At 41.3% G+C, this 23,784-nt stretch overlaps 1 pseudogene across 1 annotated transcript; it reads right to left on the bottom strand.

Annotated features, from left to right (window-relative positions):
* Positions 1-19,283: 19,283 nt before the first annotated feature.
* On the bottom strand, positions 19,284-21,557 carry LOC307175120 (cytoskeleton-associated protein 2-like; annotated as a pseudogene). Its single transcript has 2 exons — positions 19,804-21,557; positions 19,284-19,595 (listed from the first exon to the last, which is right to left on the bottom strand). The product of its transcript is annotated as a cytoskeleton-associated protein 2-like (transcript).
* Positions 21,558-23,784: the final 2,227 nt, after the last annotated feature.

The following is a 23,784-nucleotide window of genomic DNA, read 5'->3' on the forward strand; positions in this document are numbered from 1 at the left end:
TACAGAGCCCTGGGCCCCTGGTCCTGAGTACATCAGATGTGTGCTGACTGCTGCTTCCTGCTTCCTGGCTTGGCCAGAGCTTTGTAGAACACACATTACATAAGAATGGAAAATAGATTGCATTATTTTCAACATCTCTAACCAAAAGGATTGTCTGCTGTCTGAATAAAGCAGGCTGCTCTGATGCACCTGGAAATTTGGCATTTAGGACATATAATATAGAAGCCAACAGCCACTGTCTCAGGAGTCTGTCAAGTCTGAGGAATGGATGTTCCCCAGGCCAAGGTATCTGGCATGTTGTAGGTCCTCAATAAATATTGAATGAAATCTGGATCTGATCATCATCTCTGGAGAATGGTCTCACTATTGGCCAGGCCTAGAGTTGCTTCAACATTTAGCAAATACATCTGAAAAGTCTTCAGAATGAGAACTTTTGAGGTTGGCGTGACCATTGTTCATTTTCTCAAAAAAGCATTCCTTCCACTGGAGCACTTTTGACTCTTGGCTTGATCTGTTTCGTTTATTAAATAGGTGTTGAGCGCTCAGATAGCCCAGGTGCTGTTCCAGGCACTGGAAGACAGAGCCCGATAACCTAGCCTCTGCCCTTGTGGATTTCCGAGCCTGTGACCCAAACATACTAATAAGTAGCATATTTATTGAGACTTCACCAGAGCTCAGTTTTTCTGTGCGAGGCCCTGTGAGAACTACAGAAGAAAACAAGTCCTTATAGTTTACTGAGGTTACAAAACATACATGTGAAAATGAGGGCCAATTTAACTCTGATGTGTCTTGTGTAGAGCGTGGGTGAAGGTCAATGGTGGTGTCCACATTCCTAAATCCTATCTTTTTTTTTTCACGTCCCATTGTGTTTGAGCTTTTATCAACGATTGACAGGGGTCATCATTCTTTTTTCTTTTGTGTGGTGGTTTTAAAAACCTGACTTCAACATTTACACACTCCTCCCATGAAGAGGTAGGGTCTGTGTCCCCTCCCCTTGAATCTGATTGGCTTTGTGATTGCTTCAGTCAATGGAGTGCAGGATAAGTAGACTCTGTGACTTCTGAGGCTAGGTGGTAATAGGCTTTTTCTGCATCTCTGGGGACACTTGCTCTAGTGAAACCATCTAAAACTTACGATGTTCATGTTGGAGAGGCCCTAATAATAGGCTTTTCCTGCTTCTCTGGGGACCCTCGCTCTGGGCAAAACCATCTGTAATTCATGAAGCTCATGTTGGAGAGGTCCTGTATAGGCACTCTAGTCAACAGCCTCAGCTGAGTCCCCAGCTGAAACCAGTGTCCACTGACGGCCATGCCAGTGAGCAATCTGGAGGCGCAGATCAGCTGAGCCTTCAGAGGACTGCAGTCGTAGCTGACATCTGATTGTATCTGCGTGAGAGACCCCAAGTGAGAACTGCTGAGCCAAGCCCTTTGCAGATTCCCGGCGCACAAAATCATCAGCAAAATAATGGTTGTTTCAAGCTGCTACATTTCGGGGCTATTTGTTTTGCAACAGTAGTGACTGAAATACCCTGGCTTACATGACATCAGATTCTCCTTGTTGCCTACTAAACCTCCCTCTACTTTTGGCCTCCTATGGCAGCTCATCCAGGCCCACATGCTGACAGCATGGAGATGGCCTTAGGATCCTGGTACTTTCCTCTGACTTCCAGTTCCATGGATCCAGTTGCCTAGTTGAATATCTCAAAGATGCGTTATTGCCTTCTTTGGTTCCTTGACCACACAGTATTTCCTTCTACCACAGGGCTTCCATGCATGCTGTGCCTTCTCCTAGAATGCCCCCCACTATCGTTCATGAACCCCTCATCCCTCAGGTCTGAGATCACGTCTCTAGAAATGGCTCTTTCTCAGAAAAGCTTTCTCTAAGATCAGGTTCCCTTGTGTTATGTTCTCATGGAGCATTTCACTCCATTTTTAAAAGTACATTTGTCAGTGCTGTATTTCCTCTTATAACTAAGGTCTGGCTCTAGTACTGCATGTAGTCCATGACAGCAGGGATGGCATCTGAATTTTGCTCACCATTTTTACCCCAATGCCTAGCACAGTGCCTGGCTCAGAGTTGTCACTCAATTATTATTCACTCATTCATTCCACTCCCAACTCTAGTCCCATTGCACTCATTCATTCATTCATAACTTCAGTGATTCCCTCATTCAACAGATATTAATCATGATAAAGGCTAAATTCCATTATGTCCCAGTGCCTGAGCTAAGCACTTTGTAAATGCCATCTCCTTAATGTCTCATGCTAACAACACTACAAGGAAAGTATTTATTATCCTCCTTTTACAGAACGGAGAACTGAGGCAGCGAGAAAGCAGTTATTAAGTGGCAGAGCAAGGATTTGAAGTCAGGTCTGTCTGGGTTCAAATCTCATGTTCTTGAGCACTGCTCTTACAGGGAGTAGTGAAGGGCAAGACTGAAGCCAGTGGTCACCTCCTTTCCTCATCTTGTTGATAGAAAGCCAAACATGCATTATAGCTGCTGTCTCCAGGGATGGCTTGAAAGGCAGGAGAGCTGGTGGGGCAAGAGAACCCTGTTCCCCCACTCCCTTCTCCCAGCACCTAGCATCTTACAAAGTCTAAACCTTGTTTCTACCTGCCACCTTGGCTTCCTACTTAGGTAGGCCTTCAGATGTTGGGAGGAAAACTTTAAGCCTCTAGCCTGCCTCTGCTGGAGTTTAGGGATTAATGGAAGCAGGAAATCTACCTGGGAAGTAGCAGAACCATCCTGTTGCCAGATAGGCCTGCTCATTGTTTGCTGAGCCAGATGACTCCGACACAAATTTGTCAGTCTGGCCAGCAGACTGGAGCTGCTACAGGGCCCCTGACTGCCTGGTAACCTAATGGAACATGGACTACTTCATTACCCTTCAGGCTTTACACTTATTCTGAACCTAATTATTGTTGTTGCCTCCTACTGCTCAGGGTTGAACTGGCTGACAACTTCTTATGGTTGCATCAGCCCCTTCTGTCACCTAAAGATGTGTGTCAGTTGTAGCATCCAAGAGCTTAAGGGATTAGTAATGAGCAGGAGATGAGTGAGGCTGGGCAGAGAGAGATGGCCTCTGATTATGAAGTTCGATGTGTTAGAAATGTTGCCTTCCAAGTACGAACTCTGATACGGTTTCCCGAGGGAGTGTGTTGATTCTGAGAAAAGGTTCCAAACAAATGGAACAGAGAGAATGACCTCATATGAATACAGAGCTTGGCATTTACTGTCACAAACACGACCTCATTGGACTTTCACCCTCTTATTGAAAGATGTGTTACTTTCTGGTGCCAGACCTATGTCCCTTTCAGAGAGATTCGGCTCTTTCATTATAGAGCCACCTCCTGTGCAAGCACGTCTAGACAGATCACTCATATGAAAATTATTTATATCCCAAACAGGGACACTTTTTGAGAATGAAAGGAGGCATTAAAATAATCAATAGGCATTAATCTATAACAAGTATAAACTGGGACTCTCCTGGGCAAACTGGAACAATGGCACAATGGACACGTTGATATCTCCCCCCAGTAAGAATCAAGGAGAACACCTCTGCTAGGAACCCCTAGTTTTTAAGAGTACAGGGAGGCTGTGTGGCATAAAATGTGGGACTTGAACTGACCATACAGATTAGTGGCTTTCAAAGTCAGTGCTACTGGAGATCCCAGGGTTTCCATAGCAGTCAGATGAGAAGAAAAGGTGGCAGTGGGTAATGGAGTTGGGTAAGAATCTGGGTAGGGCTGCCGGTTGCCCCTGGCCAAAAGACCAGACCAAATATAAAGCTGGTTGGAAAATGTCGCCTCATCATAAATGATTCACTAAACAATACAGAACAAATGGCTTAGAGTTTTCTCAACAGTAGCCAACCTAGGACTTCAGCCTCTTCCCATCCCTTGCCATAGTGGCCGTTAGATCGCTGAACCAAAAATGCAATTTATAGCATCCAGCCCTCCAAGTGAAGATTTGGGTGGGGGATTCTAAAAGCAAATAGTGGTCCAGTGAATAGGATCAAAGAGAACGCACCCAACTTGTTTAAGGGCAAACATCAAGCTTGGAGAAGCAGGTTGAGATGGGAAAACAGAATGCTGCAGGGCTTCATAGAGCCTGTGACAAAAAGGAGAGTATTGCTATCAAGTGGCCTAGAAAGAGGGCATTCATGAAACACACAGGAAATATGTCAACTTCAGACAAGCAGATCCTTGATAGCTTTAAAATATGTTCTCTGTAAAATACGCTCTGCAAAAACAATTAGATGTCAATAATAACAGTAATTAGCATTTGCCAAACACTTATTCTGTGCCAGGCACTATTCAAAATATATTAAATGTATTTTTTTCATTCAGACAAGATATAGGAAGAAGTAAAAGGAAGCTGAATGAATTTAAATAAAATTGAAATTAAAATTGCAATGGCAGAATTTGAATCCATATTAGAAACACCAAAGCGTTGATTTGATACCTGGGAAACATCTAATCCTTTGTATAGAAGACAATTTATTTTAAAATGCATATGAAAAAGGCAAAAGGATGACAACTGTTAAACATCATGACATCAAAATACATAAAGCAAAGGCTAATAAAAGTGCAAGGAGAAAAATGACAGAAAGATGAAAATGAAGTAGGCAGCTCGCACACGGTTATTTGCATTTGAAAGGCCAAGAGATAAAAGTAAATAAGTAATTAGAGATTTTTGAAAAATAAAAGTTTAAAGTTAATTTAATAAACATATACCAAACTTTACAAAGAATATACCTTTTTTAAATTTAAATTCCAACAAAGCACTTACCAAAAAAAACATATATATTAGACCATATAAAAGTTCCAAATGATTCCAAGAGTATCAGAAATCAGATAGATCATATGTGCTTTTTTCAGGCAATAATTTACTATCCTAAAGGAAATAGTATTAAAAATTAATAACAAACACATATTTTGCAAATCTACTCATTTGAAAAATGCACATATTATAAATAAGTCTTGGTCAAAGAGAAAAGCAAAACAAAAATAATTAAAATTTAGAAATTAACAATAATATTAAGTATGGGAAAGTATAGTCAAAGCTAAACTCAGGCAAATTCTTATCCTTAAATGCTTCTATTCTTAAACAATACAAGAAAAAAATAAGCTAAATACTAAGTACAAGAGATTGGATAAGAAAAGCAATAAACAATAGGAAGCAGGAGATAGAAATTAATGTAGATAAAAGAAAAATTATTTTGTTTTTAAAAGTAAGATTTTTCTAATTCAAGGAAACTGATATATTTCATACTGTATAGACTATTATAGAATATAAAGTAATTTTACCAGTGCTTTTTATGGGTTTAATCTAATACTAAAACCTGAGAGTAGGACAGATCAATCTAAATAATATATTAGTGTATGTTATGTATATTAAAATAATTTATAATGTATATTTACACGTATTAAAATTATATTATCATGATTTATTCCAGAAGTGTAAAAATAGTTTAGTAGTAAGAATCTATTAATAAAAGTCATCTACATTAATGAGTCAAAGGAGAAACATGATTTGATAAGACATGTAATTCAATATCCGTATGCATTAAGTTACAAGTATTAAGTTACATATTCAGTAATTTGGGAATTTAAATCCAGATTTCCTCTACAGTGGCAGAATTATTCATCTGAAACCTATAACTCACCTTATATTAATGTTAAAATGATAGAGATATCCCCATTGAAGTCACAAGTAAGATGGGATATGCTCTATCACGTCTGTTTAGAAAGTGATCTAGGGAGAAACTGTTGGCAAAAGACACCTCTGGTAAAGGACTTATCCAAAATATATGAAGAACTCTTGAAACTCAACAATAAAAAACTATCCAATTTAGAAATGGGCAAAAGATCTGAACAGACACCTCACCAAAGGTGATATACAGAGGGTCAATAAACATGAAAAAGATGTTCACCATCATACATAATTAGGAAATTGCAAATTAAAACAACAGTGAGATATTACTACATACCTACTAGAATGTCTACAACCCAAAACACTGACAACACCAAATGCCTGTGAGGACGTAGAACAGAAACCCCCATTTGTTGCTGACGGGAATGCAAACGGTATCAGAAGACAGTTCGGCATTTTCTTACAAAACTAAACATGCTATTACCATACAATCCAGCATAGTAATTCTTGGTATTTACCCAAAGGAGCTCAAAACTTATGTCCGTACAGAACCTGCACACAAATATTTATGGCAGTTTTATTCATAAGTGCCCAAACTTGAAATCAGCCAAGATACCCTTCAGTAGCTGGGTAGATAAGTGATCTGTGGTACAACCAGACAGTGGAATATTATTATCCAGTGCTACAAAGAATTGATCTATCAAGTCACAAAAAGACATAAAGGAAATTTAAAGGCATATAACTAAGTGCTGGAAGCCCATCTAATAATGTAACATGGTACATGATTCCAACTATATGACATTCTGGAAAAGGCAAAACTATAGAGACAGTAAAAAAGATCAGTGGATGCCAGGGCCTCAGAGGAAGGAGTGATGACTAGGAGAAGCACAGGGGAATTTTAGGGCAGGGAAACTATTCTGTATGATACTCTAATGGTGGTGACATGGCATTATACGTTTGTGAAAAACCATACAACGTAAGCTCAAAGAGTGAATCCTAGTGTAAACTGTGGACTTGATAGTGATGTGTTGGTTCACTCACTGTAACAAATGTACTACTGTTTCAGGATGTTGATAGTGGAGGAGGCTCTGTTTTGGGGGTTGGGGTGGGTCAGGGAAGCAGGGAGATCAGGAGTACGTGTGAACTGTGGCCTTTCCATTAAATGTTTTTTTTCTTTTTTTTTTTTTTCCATTAAATTTTGCCGTGAAGCTAAAACTGCTTTTAAAAAATAGTCTATTAATTTAATAGCAAGAAAACAAAAGTGATCCTGGTAGTTCTACTCATGCGATAAGAAGAATTGAAAACATATTTTAAAGGGGGATTCAAAATTACCCTTATTTGTAAATGGTGATGTCTTCCCCCAGAACCCCAAAGATGGCTTTTATGGGGTCAACTCTAAGCCAGACTTTGATTCTCCCCTTTCATCCCTTCTCTAAATTCTTTAAACATATTTTCTCCCTATCTCCATATCCCTTTGCTCAGTACAGCCTCTTCTCTGCCTCTCTCAGGGTACGGATACGGTGGAATGGTATGGACACACACACTACACGCACGTGGACACACACACTACACGCACGTGCACACACTGCTCATGGCCAATAGCTCTATTTCTTCGTCTTGCCTCCAATAATGATGGTCGTGTCTTTTGGTCACTCATTCATCCACTCAGTAAATGTTTATTTAATGCCTGACATGTGCCACGGTCCTGAGGAGAAGATAATGAGCACAGGTAAACCCGTTCCTCCAGCTCCTGGAGTTTATTACTGGAGTTCCGTCCAGGCTAGCAGGAGAGACAAACAATCAAATAATTGCACTAATGACTTCACGCATTCATTCCAGAAACATTTAGCATGTGCTGTCTTTCTAAGAGCTGGTGGCACACAAAGATGAAACACTCATGAACAGCTCATGAGGAGCAGAAGAGCCAGGGGGCAAATATCTATAGAGGACCATCCATGGACCAGGGCCTGTGCTGCGTACTTCACAGGCATTCGGCCACTGAATCTGCACCACAGCACCAACGTAGACATGATTGCCCCCATTTTAAAGATGAGGAGATTCAGACTTAGATTGAAGTAAATTATCCAAATCAAGGTGTCATGACCAGCATTGGAATTTAGGCCTGTCCAACTCAAAAGCATGCTTAATCTAAGTAGCTGTAATGTAAACTAGGACATAAGGGCGTTCATTAGCTACAACGGAGAATAGTCGCTACGTGGCACGAACAGTGTGGGTTGCCCTCAGAACCCAACACTGAGTAAATAGCAAGCACGATGCCACTCCATTGTTCCCAGCCCGTTCAGAACCGTGGAAGTGGGCAGCACCTTGACCCCTGTGCACAGTCACAACCTTTGTGGTTCCTCTCTGTCTTCACTCACCTGCAACATCTCCATGTACTGCTTGGACATGTACACTTTCCACCTACTTGGCCCAAGTGTTAATGAGCTGAAAGAAAACCAGTTGTTAATGAGAAACGCAAAACACACAAATAGCACTTTACTGAAGAATAACGATGAAGCACATTTGGCCGTATGTCCACAAACATAAAGACAGGAGGCTGACTGTGGTTATTCCCATGTATATTCCCCTCAAAGAGTTCCATGAAACTCTTACGATTTGCAGAATTAAACTATAGTTTGCATGTAAACAAGACCTTAATGTTTCCTGGAAGATCCCCACATTTTAAAATAACAATCTTGAAAACTGAAACCAAACATCAGTGCCTACAAATGCTGTGAATTTTAATCTATGTATCTTAAGACATTAAAAACCCACAGAGTTTAGAAGAAACATCAATTAACATCTTTATTGAATATGCAAGACTATGTCAAATCACAGATACTGTGTAGGAGGTGGTGTGAACCTGCTGTTTTAGCACTTGGGCCACATTTATGGGCCAAAAATGAGTTACATAGAGACGTCTTGGTAAAAATGGCAATGAGAATTGTTCCTGGGAAGATATGGTAAGCTGCATAGAGCTCAGAAAAAAACATTGACTTAAAAATACATTTCTAGTGTTACAATTTATATACAGTGAAATGCACCGAGTCCGAGATGTTTAGTTTGCATGTGACCAAACCCACCAAAACCTTCAGTTACATTGACTTAATCGCCACGAGTGTGTTGCCTCGTGCAACTGAAAGTACTAGGGCTTCAGATACAGCTGGATGCAGGGGCTCAGGCAGTGTCATCAGGACAGTCTCTTTCTTAGCTCTGCTTTCTTTCTTTGCTGGTCTCAGCCATCCTCTCTCCTTGTGCCTCTAGAAATTCCAGGTTTCTCTTTTCCTGAGTTGAAGTCCAGATAAGATGAGGACTTTTTCTAGCGGTTCCAACTAAAGTCAGAGGATTGCAGCAATTTGGCTTGGATTGGGTCAAAAACTCCTTTCCAAAAACCAATCACTGTGGCCAGGGGTGAGTAGAGTCGGTTCTACCCTCCCCCTGTGCGCTGGGGAACAGGATAATCGGAGTGCTAGTGCCAGAAAAGGGAGGAATGGATGCTGGACAAGAAAGTCAATAGATGTCGACAAAAACTCAGAAGGAGGCTTTGATCTTATGTGAAATGGTGATGTGATGATGACATTAGTTAACACAATCACTACTGCTTATTAAACACCTACATATTCCGAGCTCTCTCTACAAGCAATCCTGATCACAACACCATAAGGTAGGGGTTATTATGCCCATTTTACTAACAATGACACTGAAACTCAAAAAGATTAAATGAATTGCCAAGACTGAGTAGCTAGTAAGTGGGGAAGTCAGGATTTTAATACGGGTCTATCTATCTTAGGACCCTGGCTCAGTCTGTTGCGCCAGTCCCTAAGTAAGCATTTCCTGCTTCTGATTTGATACGGAAAAATGGGGTGTGTGTGTGTATCTGTCTGTATTGAGAATTCAGAGACAGAGGGCTGAGGAGGCAAATCATAAGGGGAAAGAAGATGCTTTCAGAGTGGGTACCCCTGACTGGGTGGGTGTGTCCTACCAGCAGCGCATTTTGCATCTCTGGAAAAGCCCAGGCCCATCTGTGGCTGAGAGACACATCTGTGGGAGCTCTGAGAGGTGGGCAGGCAGTTTTTCCACATTACGTATTTCCATGGCTTTGTTTTCTATGGCTTTGTTTCCCTTGTCAATTTCCCAACAGCTGAGAAACTTATTAAGACAGAATCACGTTGCATATTCATCAGACGACTTGTTAATCATCTGCTAAGGCCCTCTAGAGAGCAGGAGTCCTGGAGCTCAAATGAAGAATAATAGGCAACATGTCCTCACCCGCTCCTGAGCGATCTGTTATCAGCAATTATATAAAAGTTTTCGGGAAAGTGGGTTTAAAGCAGAAGGAGAGTTTGCTGTTTGTGGCTACGCTATGCTTTCTTTTTGATCATCTATTTGTTATCTTCCTCTGTTCCCACTATACAGGTAAAGTAGGAATACACTCCAGTTTACAGAAGGGAAAACTGAGACCCAGAGAGTGAATGATGGAGAGCTTCAGTGTAGGACACGTTAGAATTCAGTTCTCTTAACCCTTCATTCAGCATCCCTAGGGGCAGGAATTGTTCATCTGTCCTTTTCTGCTAAGAAGCTGCTCCTTAGAACATGTGCTTCTCTAAGATGCATGCCCTTTGTCTCATTAGTTCACCGGCAAACTACAAATTCCTAGAACAGTGCCTGGGCCATAGAAGAGAGTCAAAAAGTATTTGCTGAATGAATCCAAGTTCTCTAGACCTCAAGTAGGCACCTTACTTACGATAGGCAATGAACATAGTCCATTCTCAATCTGCTTTGATTCCCAGGAGTAGTGTCCTCTGTAAGGCCTCCCAAACAGCCCCAGTGAATGCCGCTGATTCCCGCAAACCTGGTCTAATCGCACCCGCTTGTTCAAAATGCTTCTTTTGGTTTCTTGGTAGATCTCAAAATGGTGCCTCAAAATTGCGCCTCCTGTCCACTGTGCTCTCCCCTCACCACTTATCCCAAACGATGGGCCCAGCCCCTGCCTTAATTCTTCCAAAGCACAGGTAGTGCCAGACTGAGGTATTTGGTACCAAGATTTCTCTTCTGTAGAATGACTGCAGTGACGGTAGAAGCCTATTTCATAGTGATTATCAGGAGGTCATGAGATAATGTGTGTGAAATATCACGCTCCCACGGAGTAAGTCTAGTAAGAGTTAACCATTGTCATTATCACTGAGAGGTGCCGGAACCAGACTACTGGGTTCAAGTTCCAGCTCTGCTATTTAATAACTGCGTGATCTTGGGCAAGTTGCTTAACTTCCCTCTGCCTCAGTTTCTCAACTGTAAAATAGGGATCATGATAGAATTTGCCTCATAGGGCTTCGATGAGGCTTAAATGAATCAATATCTTGTGAAGAAGAGAGAACATTTCCTGGACACATAGTCAGTGTCATAAATGTAGCAGCAGTGATATCCGGGTAAACCCAGGACCAGATAGCAGATATTGCAGCTCCTGAAGTCCTCTGCTCTCAGGGGCCCCCATTTCTCTACTTTTCTTTTACACCACATTCTAGGAATTCCTCACCGTGACCCTACCCAGCCTTTCACACATCCTAGGTCACCTACCTCTCTCTTCAGACCTGGTCAGAGGAAGAACAAAAATGTTAGAGCCAAAATGGCTTGGTCCACGGTGAGGATGGCCTGTTACGCTCTTGACTGAAATTCTCAACATCTCAGAATTATATGCATTTGTCCATATATATGCACTTACGCCCAGAGACATCCAGGCTTTGCTGAGCACCCATCCTTCTTATATGTACGCTTCCCGTTCCTTGACCTTGCGTCTGTCCTTCTGGGTACAGCCCTGATCCACCTCCTTTGAGAGTTCTCTCTTTCTGTGGGGAAGCATAATAGGCTAGTGGTTAAGAGAACAGTCTTTATAGGCAGACAGCCTCAGGTGGAAGTCTTGACTCTGATTTCTACCCCAAGCAAGTTGCTTTCCCCTCTGCTCCTCAATTCCCTCACCTGTAAAGTGGGTATAACAAAAGGTACCTCATTGATTGAGATGTCTAAATAAGTTATGTGAAAGTAGGTAGTAATATGGCAACTGTGTATAAAATTAATAGGCTGCAGTGATCCCTCTAGTTCTTTACTCTGATTCACTACACAATGAACAACAGATCAGTCATCCTCATACTTTATGGGATATTAAAATCACCGAGGTAGACATTAAGGCTCTGAGGCTCAGGTAGTATGCCAGCCTAATTAAATTAGAATCTCTGGGGGTGGAGATCAGTATTTTTTAAGTACACCAGTTTGGGACCAGTACTCTAGATTGCTTTCCAGTCTCTCTGCAAATGGTGTGAACCATGGAGTTTGGCCCAGCAGTGTGATCCAATGCTATTATATCTAAAGGGATCTTGGCCGTGAGTGGTGTTTTGCCCACGTGTCCTGTCAGCCCAGCCAGAGTGGAAGGGCCAAGAGAGCTGACAAGGGCACAGGCCTCCTTGTTTTCGCCATCCCCAAGCCTGGAAAGATAGGTGGTTGAATTCAGCGCGTTCCTGTTCTTGACGAATTAATTGAAATAAAAAGTAGGCTTCAGCTGGTAGAAAGGAAACCTGACAGTCCATTTCAAAGAAGTTGAAAGCGAAGAACAAGGGCTCTGCAGTCAGGCTGCACTGGCCTGAAATATAACACTCACTAATTGTGTGACATTGGGTAAGTTACGTAACCTCTTTCTGCTTCAAGTTCCCCATCCATGAAAGTAAGCAAATAATAAGACCTACTTCTTAGAATTGTTGTAAGAATCAAATACAATAACATGTGTGAAGTACTTAACGTAATACTTGGATCAGCAGTAAGTGTTGCCTGTTACTATTATTATTATCCTGAAGACTTGTTCTAACTTGCCTCAGAGTTCAGCTATAGGCCTATGTAATAAGCTGGTGTGATCATAAGATCTTTATTGGATCCTTATTTCTCAGTTTCCTTGGATGGGGTCTAAGACTGTAGAATTGCTTTATTTGAAATTCTGTGGTGCATCAGGGTATTTTTTCGTTTTTTTTTGTTTGTTTGGCTGTTTTGTTTTTGTTTTTGTTTTTTTAAGTACTCAATATCATGCCTGACACACACTAGGACTCAATAAATGTTCAAATGAAAGAATATCCCTGTAAGAGTCAGAGAAGGGAATGTGTCTATTTCAAAGGGAAATACAAATACAGACAAGAATCAAGGATGGAGAGAGGAACAGATGCCCCTGGCATGTTGTCATTTAAATCATCATAGGACGCCACATGTAATTCCTGATGCTGACTTCCCACAAGTCTGCCTTACTGTTTCAGAACAATCTTTTCTGGCTGTTTATTTTTGTAAAGTCTCCCCATCTCAGCCTTTGCTGAGTCCCCATGTCATCCTCACTAATTCATTTAGTCATCAAAGTGACAATGCCTAATTGTAAGCTACAGTGAAACAAGTCTAGAAAGGGACTCTGTGGCAAGCTCCCCCCTACCTGAGAAGAGGGGCACAAGTCAGTGTGTGGCTCAGATGCTCCCTGCTTCTGGAATGCATCAGCTCAGCTCAGCTACCAGGTCTATGGCCACGTCATAACGTATGTGTCTCACAGCCTCTACAGGTTCTGCTTGGACTATGGGTTTGTCTATCTTTGAAAGAGAATATAAACTTTTTGGGGAGGGGACATTTATCTAATAGTTTGGGAAATCCAACTGGTATGGCCTGAAGCCTGGGTAAATTGTGGGTGACAGTAGAACTGCATTACAGGAGACAGTAGATCAGGGTGGGTTTTTTTTTTAATTGAAGTATAGTTGATTCACAGTGTTGTAGGGTGTTTTTCAGAGACAAGGCTTTGAAGCCAGGCACGCTTGGGTTTGAATCCTGGCTCCTCTCCCCCCGTAGTTCTGTGATCGGCAGCAGTGCTACACAAAGACCACCCTCAGTCCATAAACTGTCACCAGTCAGGGAAGAGACCAGGAGCTTGTGCCGAAATGTAAATCAGCTACATCACTAAAAGCACCATTAGTCTGCTGACTTTTTTTTTTTTTTTCCCCAAAGCAAAACTTTCTCAATGAAGGAAGCAGCAGGGCATTGATTTACATCCTAGAGTAGGTTGCTTTTTCCCTTGCTGACTGATAGCAAAGAGCTCAGAGAGCAGCATTTTGAACAGCAGCAACCTCGGGCAGTGACTTAACCATTCTGAGGCTGTTACCTCATCTGTAAAATAGGGACAATGATTCCTCCTAAGTAACAGGCCTGCTGTGAGAATGGAATGAGATACGGCGTGTGAGTGCTTAGTGGGATGCCTGGTGCATATCAGGTACTCAATAAATGAAAGCTATTATTAAGCAAGATAAGGTAGTCCTAATACTACCAGACGATGTTAACGCTGTTATCTGAAACAACAATGAAAACAGAAACTTATGTTCAGGAAACGAAGGGATCAATGGTTAAATAAGTTTAGAAAGCTGATTGAGCTCTGGGGGACAGAAGGAATCCATCCTAGATGTATGCTCTATTTCTGACTCTTTGGGACCAGAGCTATTTTATTTTTGGTTCTCCAGAGCCGTCAAACACTGTGTTTAATAAATGCATGGAAAGGCTGAAAACAGATATTTCCCGTCCTGTCATCAGTAGACTCAAGACTGACCCTGGTATCTTGTTTCTCCTATTTCCATCCCCTGGCCTGTCTTGAGCATGAGTTGTTGCCTCTTCTGGGTTACCTCCACCCGGCTTCAGCTCCACACCTCCCCTCTTAACTTTCTTCTCCCATACCTTTCTGCTTGAATCCCTTTTAACAGTCTGGCAGCAAGAAATCTTTACATTAGCTGCAGGCAGTCTGAACATCCAAGAGAGCTTTTGACCCTGTGACCCCAGCAAATGGTTCTTTTGGGGCCAACTGACTTGGAGCAGACAAAAGTTCTTTCTGGGAACTCACAAGTCTCTGGTGGCAGAAAGAAGTACGCACATACAGGGTAAAGTTTCCCCATGAAATCTCAAAGGGGTCCGTGGAGGATCCGTGGAGGTAGAACTGTGTTCAAAACCAGCAACTTTCAAGCATTTTCATTCTACAGTTTCCATCATGTTTTTCCACCTCAAAATGTTAGTTTTTTTCTTTTCTTTTCTTTTAGTTAAATAATCACGCACTTGCTTTAGATTAGGTATATATTAATCTGGACTCTTGATTAAAGGTGACAGAACTCAAATTAAAGTAGCTTGAGCAAAAAGAGAATGTGTTGGTTTCCATAGCTGGGAAGGATGGAGGAGAGGCTAACTTGAGATGCGACTGAATTTGGGGTCCTAAATAAGTATCCTCAGGGCTTCTCGTCTCTCAGCTGTGTTTTTCCTTCTGCTTCTCTTTGTTGATTTCATTTTCTCCTGCTGCAGATTTATTTCCTCCCAGTAGATATATATATATATAATAGATATATACGACAGCAGTTCTGGGGGTCACAGCCTGTAATCCAGGGGACGGAAGGCTTCTGTGTCTAAACACCCAATTATAAAATCCCAGAGTCACCTGCCCATTCGGGATCAGAGAATTGAGATAGAATAATCATACTGGGGCTGGGTCATGTGACACCCCTGCCCATCTTCCCCATCCCCTTTACAGCCAGGATTTGGGGGAACGGTGAACTGAAGGCCCCACCAGAAATGCTTGGAGTCAGGGAATGTCCAGGTCTTCAAAGGAAGGAAGAGACTGTTAGAAATGAAGGAGGGAAGAGATGTCAGGCTGATTTACAGAACACATGTGTGTTACAGAATTCTGCAGGGGGAGGGCAAGACTTAAGACAAAGACATAATAGAACTTCAAACAAAAATGAGGGAGCAAGTTTAGGTCTTATTAAGGTCACTCAAATTACTCAATAGAAACTAAATACCTTGTCTGTCTAAGGAATTGACTGGTCTTGCTGATGAAAACCACTGTTTAAGTCACCTTGATCTAGAGAGAAACCAAATTCCCCACATCTTCAACACAAGCCTGCATTTTCTCATCACTAACTAGGCCTCGCTCATGAACCCAACTCTCGTCTCTCTCTTTCATTTCTCTTAATAAAATGCCTGCCACATGATACATGTTTAATGTATATTGGTTATTTCTGTCATTTTGACTTAGGTTATTACAAGAACAGTCTCATTAAATATTTATAATAACTATTTATATATATATATATATATATATATAAAATAATCTTATAATTGCTCCTAGTCTCACACGAGGAAACGGAAGCTCAGAGACTTTGTGATCATAAGATCATATCACAAATGATGGCAGGGCTGGTATTATCCAGGTTTGTCAGACTCCAAAGCCAGAGCTCTTAACCTCTACACAATGAATTTGATCTTCGGTAGTTGGCACATAAGAGGAGAAAATGGTCTTTCTTGACCTAACTCTAGTTTCAGGTCCAGAACAGTAATTTGTACCACCCCAGCCTTTAGGCACTGTGTCATCATAACTACAAACCATTCACTATACAAGCACCCTTTATTTAATTGTTAAGACTATTGAGTAGAAGATTCTGTCTTGATATTCCAATTCAGTAACATACAACAAAATCTCCCCACAGACATTTCTTGCTTAAATACAGACGCCACATCTGATTTCATTTGAACTGCAGAAACACGATAGGGCTAGTTTTTAGCAGTTCCATTTGGTCCTTTATCAGTATCTTTTGTTAATAGTCATCTCCTGTGTTGTGGATAATTTCAGCATTACTGAAGCTCCAGGTTATCTCATTTCTGTTGTTTCTGGTTCCCTGTGCTTGTTCATTTTCTACCACCTGCCAAGATGTTCGTCTTCATTTTGTATGTGTCAGCAGCCTGAGAGCCTTGAAAGATGTAATCAAGATTTTTAAAGAAAAACTAAATACCAAATTCTCTCTGGTTAAGGCAGTGGCAGTGATTTTTCTTCCCCTGCTTACTTGACTCTTAGGTCCTCACTGACCTGCATCTATGTTTGGAAATGGCATTACCACTTGTAAGAGAAAGCAGATTGTCTACTGAAAAATCTTGGATCAGATGCACACATTAAATATATTACAATTTTATTTGTCAGTGAGATTTCAATAAAGTTGAAAAAGAATCTTTGGATCAGAGAGATCCATTGGAGCCAGGATTCCCCGTTCGGTCCCTTCTTTGGAACTTCATGGTTCTCTTCCCTCCTCCCTGAGTCCTTCTTGTCTTTTTCCCTGGCTCCTCTAGTCTCTGTCATTTCTCAGGTTTTTGTCTGATGTATTAGGATGTTTCAGCTGCAAGTGACAGCTTACATTGTAAGGACACGTGTCTCACATGTCAAGAAATCCTCACATCGATCAGTTCCAGGTGGGTTAATTTAGCAGCTCAGGTCACTTCCCTCTTTTGTTCTGTTCCCCTTAGCAGGTATCTTGGTTCTTAGGCTTGTCCTCTTGCTGTTGCAATTGACTTTGAGTCCCAGGTGTTACATGATACAATCTGGCTAACAGAAATAGACATGTTTGTGTCTCACTCTCCTGTCATCATTGAGGGATGCTTACCCAGAAGCCCTCAGCTCTCACTTCAATGGGAGGAGCTACATCAGGCCCATGCCCTAACCTTGCAGTTTAGACTGATAAGGATTTATGTTCTGTGGCAGGGAAGAGGCCCTGAACATCTAACCATGTGGGGTGAGAAGAACAAAACAATCTGGGTTCTATCACTAAAAGAACTGAGATACAGAAGGTAGAGTCTGTCTCACTCTCTTGGGCAGACTTTAGGTGTGGCTAACGATCTTGGCTGTAACTAGCAGGACGATGACTCCTAGTTATTTATCTTTAGCCTGGGTTTCTTCTAAGAATCAGAGTGGAAACTCCAAATATCTGCTTAGCACTTGCATTTAAATATACAGATCTTCCTTTTGGATAACCTACAAGCTTGCAGTCATATACAACTTAGATCCCACAAACTCTTGCCTCGAAAAGATCACATGACTTTTCAATTTGCCTCTTTCATTTTTAGGACTTTATCCAGGCTGAATCCCTAAGCAGAGGTTAGTTAAAGGAACATAGGTCATGCCTGTGAACCTTATCCCATGCATGCTATGGGCACCTTTTATGGGGTCACTGTTTTTGTATTATGCCTTATATGAGCAGAACACCTCAGTGAGAGATCAGGGAAATACAGGAAGTCCTTACTTTGCATGGTAATGTGGGACTGTAAAAATGATCATGCAAAATCCACACAAAACGGTCTTGATAATCTACGTGATAATTTTCTATTGTTCTATGACCTTTAAGAATTTCCATCAAAGCATTAAAAGCTCTCTTACTGTTACTTATGAAAGTATAGGGATATGGGAAAAATAGAACTAATATTCACTTAATACAGTGTTACTTAAAACATCAGAAACATCGAGAATAAAAATGTGTTGCTTCTTGTAAAAAAAAAAAAGTTATAAATAGTAGTTTGAACAGTGCCTGCCTTCTCCTCATCACATAACTCATAATACTGCCTGTGTCAACATCTTTTCTGTGCCTTGTCAAACTGTCTTGCTTCTTTCTAAGTTTGGAGTAGCTTCCAACATTTTCTCCATTGCACTTTAAAGGTTGTAAAACAGCGCTAAGAGTTCTTTTCAAGTGAAGGTTTTTTTTTTTTTTTAATATATAGATGTTTTCATTTATTGTATACATATTAGGTACACAGTTTAAAAGGAATAAAAACCCTACTCAGTAGAACATAAGACAATAAATAGAACAAAGACTGGCACTATTTTACAAATGGAATTAATGAACGTAAATAAGAGTAAGTATGTGATTTTCAACCACATTCATATTATGCAGTTTTAAAACTACCTAATCTTTTACAATGACTAAATCCTTAACTGAAACTGTAGAGTTGGTGAAGGATGTATGCCATTTAAGTATTAGTTCAGAGACTTACAAAACAATTTTACTGGTGGTATTTATGTGTGGGAAGCAGAGACCTACTTACTGTGTATGACTATCATGTTTTAGGAGACATGAGGTTTTTATATTACAAGGAAGAAATCAATTTTAAGTATTAGTTATTTTAGAAATACTACCTAAACTAGGATGACATTTATGAAATATTATATATTCCTTCTCTAACTCCCTTCTGTTAGTCTATAAACAATATCAGACGAAGTGATGGAAGTTAAAATTTTTAACATTTCAGATAGTCAAGTTAGAAAAGGAACTAAAGAAAGGAACTCAGATTTAAAGTTCTGAATGCCCACTAGGCACATTTTCTTGCTTCTAACAAAGTATCTTCTTGTAGAAATGGAGTATTAACTATCCCTCTTGGGGACCTCGGCTACAATAAAAAAGAAAGAAGCCAAGAGACCACAGATGCAGACTCACTGGCATTGCTGGAGAGTGACAGTGAAGAACCAGGGGCAGAGTCCCAGAAACACAGGAGACCACGGCAGTCTGGGCTACTAGAATTGGGTGATAAAGCAAGCTAACTCTGTCTTGACAAAATTTACCTGTCTTAGAGAAAAAGTCAGTCTATTGAGATTGACAAGGTAGGTTTAGCTTTCCGACGCACAGAAGGCAACACCTGCTATAGAGTGGACATGAGTAAGTGTTGACTGCCGTCAATACTTAGGTACTTGGCAACTCCTGACCTAAGGGACATGCAAAGCAACAACAAACCAACCAACTCAGAATAATACAACCCCACTCCTTTCAGAGCTTCACTTCTCTGCTGTCTTGTCAGTCTCCGAGTACATGTGGCACAGGGCTGCGCTGGGGCAGCACACAAAAGCGTCAGTTTCACTTTCCAACTGTTAACTGTTCCAGTGAAGACACACAAGGATAATGGTCTTTTAACGTATCTGGCAATTTAGAAGTCTTCTCTTGAAGACATCGAAAACGTCTAACTGGTGTGAGAAACTTTAGCTGTTTAAATGCAGAATTTGTTTAGTCAAACTGCATCTTCTTTTTCGCACTTTGCAAGTATGGAGTAGTAGAAACATTATATTTAATTAAGCAACCCGCCCTAATTTCTGTATTGCGGGTTTTTTTGTGTGTGTGTGGTACGCGGTCCTCTCACTGTTGTGGCCTCTCCCGTTGCGGAGCACAGGCTCTGGATGCGCAGGCTCAGCGGCCATGGCTCACGGGCCCAGCCGCTCCGCGGCATGCGGGATCTTCCCGGACCGGGGCACGAACCCGCGTCCCCTGCATCGGCAGGCGGACTCTCAACCACTGCGCCACCAGGGAAGCCCAATGTATTGCGGGTTTTAACATCACTGGTTGGACCTTTTGTTTTGCTATCTTGCTCTTTTTTCACAACTTTGAAATACTACATTCGTAAGATGCTTATTTTCTCTTTCCGGTTTTTCTGACCCCAGATTAACACTTATATCATCAATGGTGGCTTCTTGGATTTGTTCCTTGGTTGCACAAGACTCCCCAATATTTTCTCCAAATTTAACTTTTTCTTGACTCTTCATTGTCAGAATGTCAACAGTTGCCTGTCGCATCTCTTCAATAGGCTGAGCTCCTGCCAGGATGGCCTTCTCATAGATTGCAGTAATATTTTCAATAGGACTCATAAGTGGTTCAGTACAAGCAGGCATATCCAATGTTTAACAAGATTTTTGGCATCTGGAATATTTTTAATCAGGTCATTCAGTGTAACCAATACTTCTTCTTTTGGATATCCCTCATTAATCAGGTTTAGGCATTCAGAAAATGTCTTGTTTACTTTTTCAGTCAACAATCGTTGTTCGTCTTCTTCAGCCGTGGCAGTCCAGAAGGACCCAACTGGTTTTTCATTTCGTGCTTCGGGCACAGGCTGGGTAACCACTGAGCTGGGAGGCCTTTTCATCACTCTTCCTTTGCTAGCTTTCCACTCACTCAGACGAGCCTTTCTCTCCTCCGCAGTTTCTCTGCGCTGAGTCCATCTACTGTCACTAGCTGCTTTCACCGTGGTATATCTGCACTGGTCAATGCTTTTTGACTTTTCTCTCAGTTAAGTATTAGAAGACGAAGCAGGCCTGGCTACCATTTCAGATGTCATGCTTCTTGATAGTGTCTTATTTCTTTCTGTGTCCTGAGAAGAACTGGTTTTGATAATAGACGAAGCTGTGTTTAACTGTAATAATTCTTTCTCTCGAGGTCCTTTCCAAACTGTAACACTGGCAGACATCCTACTGATGCCTTGTTTCATGGTGTCCTGGTTATTACTGTGGTGACTTCTAATAGAAGGTCGCACAAGTTGACTGCTCTGAGATGTAGTGCTCACAAATTTAGCGGCAGTCGTCGTATGTGAGGCTCTATCACTTTTCACTGTTACGCTGCTGGTGTCTACAGGCTGAGACTTTGTGGCTTTAGAGACAGTAGCTGAAAGTCTCTTCATTGTTGCAGAGCTCATCTTTGACTTGTAGAGGTTTCCTAAAGGAATTAATCTTAGACTGAACAATTTGGCCGCGATAAGATCCAAGCACAGGTTTCTTGGGCATGTTAGCACCTTGCTTTGGTTTCTCTGCAGTCATTTGTTTCTATTTACTGTTTTTAAGGTGAAATGCTTGGCTTAAGGTCATATGTTGACTTTGGGGGTCATCTTTAATTGGTAACAACGGCAGAGTTTGATTATTATCCTCAAAATTAGGTGTATCAATTGCTGTAGTTGAATTGGTTAATTCATTAGAAGGTTTTAAAGGAATACAGTTCTCTTCCATTGTTATATTATTCTTGATCCCAGTAAGTCTACCGACATTCTCTTAAGGCAAAAATGGCTGATAAAGTTTCAGAATTTTTGTCTCTTCTTGGATCTGACCTTCAGATGTCTTCACTCTTTTGTCTCTACCACTGGATAATATCTGATTTTCCTGTTTGTATGCAAAAAAAGTGTTTCTTTTTAACAGATGCTCCTTGAGTTTTTGTCTTCTTTGCTCTCTGAACGGGGACTGGGCCGTCTGACTCGGGGGCAGCTGCAGGTCCTGGGGCACGGCTGGGGTGCTCATCACAGCTCCAGATAGGGGGACGCGTCTCCAGCTCGACCGCCGCAGACTCCCTCAAGCCAGCGCCACCACACACTCTCAAGTGAAGGTTTTGAAGGTGCCCATTACTTTGGGATATTATCCTCCCTTTCCTCATTCATGTGGCTAAGTCACCTTCACTCAGTTCCTCTGGCTGCCTATCTAGAGGCGCTGCGGTAGTGGCAGTCAGCATCCCACTGTCAGCTATTACTGCGCTATTTACGTTGGATTTGAATTTTGCTCCTGGTGTTTCCACTTGCTATTTCTTTGCTGCGCCTTCCTTTGGGTTGGCCAACTTCCTCTTTTGAGTATCCATTTTTGTCAAACGTCCCATGGGTTTATCACCAGGAGACAAGGAGGCAACCTCACTCCAGGGTTTGCTGGCTGTGAGTGAACTGAATTACATGTGCAGTGACCAATCACTGCCAGCCTTTGAAAGATGTGAGTCGACTGGCCACTGACCATGGGCCATATCTGTTATTGACTGATGAGCTGGTGGCAGAGTTTCTACTTTATTCAGTTTCTCACGGTTCGTATACCATGGTAACTGAAAATGGAACTGTGTTGCTGGGGGACTGGTGTTGCTGCACTGTACCACATGGTACCTGAAATCTGTGTACTACGTTTCAGAACTGCGCAGAGTGAAGGCTGCCTGTGTGGTAATTCAGGACATATCCATTCACTGGCCACTCGCTGTCAGTGTTTATTTCAGCTTTATACTTCTGAGACACCCCAGGCCAGCCCTTTGCTTCCAGGTGGCTGTGACGTAGGCAAAGCACAGTGTTCCATCAAATGCCCATCCTTGGTTGATATACCTGGTCTCCAGCTTGAGCAAGGATGTATTTTAGCCTTGAGCCTGTGCAGTTGGCATGGACTGAAAACAGCTGTTAATTAGGGGGGTGATGTGCAGTGTAGCACTAATGAGAAGCAAGAATGCCATTAACAAGTTGAGTAAGCCAAATGACTACCCCCGTCAATCAAAGACGGTAAAGGGAACCAATATGTAGTCTACAGGTTTTCCTCTTTCTTCTTTTTTCTGGTCCGTTGGTAAGAGTGAAAATTCACTCTCTCTTAGTGGCTTAGCCTTCAAAATCTAATCTAATCCTATCTAATAAACCAAGTGCTAGGGGAAGGCCTGGAAGACTAGCACTGCCTTGCTGTGTGACCTTACACAGAAATCTTAACCTTCGTTTACCTGCACTATATTCCTCCCCCAGCTTTCAAATCCTCTCCTTGCCACAGGTATGTTGCAGGCCCCTTTGATACCCTTCAAGGTGAACTCTACCTTAACCTCCAGTGGTTTGAAGTAGTGAGGAAAATTTGGGGCTTGCTGACTTGGAGCTTATTAAGATAACACTCTTTTCTTTTAATAACAATAAAGAGTATGTGCATCTCCTATTTTTTCTTGTATCTACTTAATTATATGCTTCCTTTTATGTGACAAAGAGAGCTATTAGGTTATGGAAAGAGCACAGATTTTGGAATCGGACATGGCTGAGTTGGAACCTAGCCTTGTACGGAGTGTACTTGAGACATTCTATGTCATCTCACTGAGAATGAATTCAGTGTGTGGTGGCTCCCATCATTAACTGATGGTCATAAGCTGACATATGGGTCAAATAAGCTGATGTATGTAAAACATTTCACATAGTAACTAGGACATTAAATGTGCTCAAAAATGCTATTTCATAAACTCTCTATTCTCCTTGCTACTTTAGCTTCTGGTAAATTCACAGACAAACCTCAGTTGTTCAGTCGTAATGATTAACCAATCCTAAATATTTGGTATAGCTAGATTTCTTCTTTATATGACTATCTTTTCTTTCTTTCTTTCTTTCTTTTTGAGTAGTTTTGTTCTTAACGGTTTTCTTTTGGATGTGCTTTAATATTAGAAACCTCCTCAATCATTTGTGGATGTAGATGGATGTACAAAAAGAATGAATAAATTGTTGGTATAGGCATACCTCAGAGATATTGCGGGTTCAGTTCCAGCCCACCGCAATGAAGCAAATATTGTAACAAAGTGAGTCACATGAAGTTTCTGGTTTCTCAGAGCATGTAAAAGTTATGTTTACACTATAGTTGTAGTCTACTAAGTGTGAAATAGCATTATGTCTAAAAAAACCCAAAGTATATACCTTAATTAAAAAATATTTTACCGCTAAACAAATGCTAACCATGGTCTGAGCCTTCAGCAGGTCGTAATCTTCTT

Source organism: Stenella coeruleoalba, assembly GCF_951394435.1.
Source record: "Stenella coeruleoalba genome assembly, chromosome: 16".
In the NCBI taxonomy this organism is placed as follows: domain Eukaryota; kingdom Metazoa; phylum Chordata; class Mammalia; order Artiodactyla; family Delphinidae; genus Stenella; species Stenella coeruleoalba.